Source organism: Colobus angolensis, unplaced genomic scaffold (assembly GCF_000951035.1).
Source record: "Colobus angolensis palliatus isolate OR3802 unplaced genomic scaffold, Cang.pa_1.0 Scaffold206, whole genome shotgun sequence".
Lineage (NCBI taxonomy): Eukaryota > Metazoa > Chordata > Mammalia > Primates > Cercopithecidae > Colobus > Colobus angolensis.
This window is the reverse complement of record NW_012115222.1, coordinates 5389032-5390135: the sequence shown is the minus strand read 5'-3', so window position 1 is coordinate 5390135 and position 1104 is coordinate 5389032.

Sequence of the window (1104 nt, the reverse complement as noted above, 5' to 3'; positions counted from 1 at the left end):
TATGGCCTTTGGCAAATTACTTCAACTCTTTAAACCTGTTTCTGATCTGTAACATGGAATGATCCTTGCTCATTTGTAACATATACATTTATAAAACATGACCCACCAATGGGGTTATTTTAGGAATTAAATTTTAAAACGGCTAGAATGGTGCAGGCTGAGTAAGCACTGAACACAGTACTTATTAGCTATTATCTCTGGTGCTCTGTGCCATGCAAGAACTATTACAATACATTTAAAAGCACTTTGCAAATTGGAAAGCCCTTTTAACAATTTAGTTTCTCTAAATGTAATAATAAGCATCAGCCATCGCCTTTTACGGAAAATTGAGGTGGAATCACATCAGCAAGGGAAGACTGAGGACTTGTCTCTGGCTCTGTTCCTGATTTATTAACACAGTACATGATCCTAGAATAACAGACTCCTGATATTCCTGAAAGTAGAGGCGGTTGGGTTAAAAATACTTTTCCCTTTCAAAACTCTTTCAGATATTCTCCAAAAGAAGCCAGAAAACCTCCTGAATGAGTAGATAATTCACTTTAAAATTCGCTCATCAATCCTTAACACGAGAGTCTGCAGGGCTGGTGCAGCGGCGTCAGCTGGAAGAGAGCTGAACGCCGATGGGCAGTTGGGGTGTCTCCGCACACCTCGGAAACAGCAGCCCAAACCTCACAACGCAGAACCACGAGATAGCGGGGATTGCAAAGCCCTGCGCAAAAGAAGGAAAATTAAGACGCAGCGGAGCACAGGAAGTGTCCACACGCGGGAAGGACTGGCCTGCAGACGAGGCAGGGAGACGTTTGCACTCAGCGTGGCGCGGTGAGCGGCGTGCTCTCGGGCACCCGGCTGCCAGTTCGGATGCTCCCGATCCTCGGGGAGCGGGGGCGCTGCACCGGAGTCACTTCAGCCCACGTTGTTCAGGTGACACCGGGGAAGAGCGGACTCCAGGTGTGCAAAACGTTTCGGGGTTTTGGGGCTTCGGGGCCGGCGGTTCCGGGCGCGCCTCGCGGGTGGCGGCGCAGAACTACAACCCCCAGGCTCCCGGGCGTGGCGGCACGTGGGCCCGGGACGGGCGGCAGCGGATATAAAGCGCGGCGGCGGCTG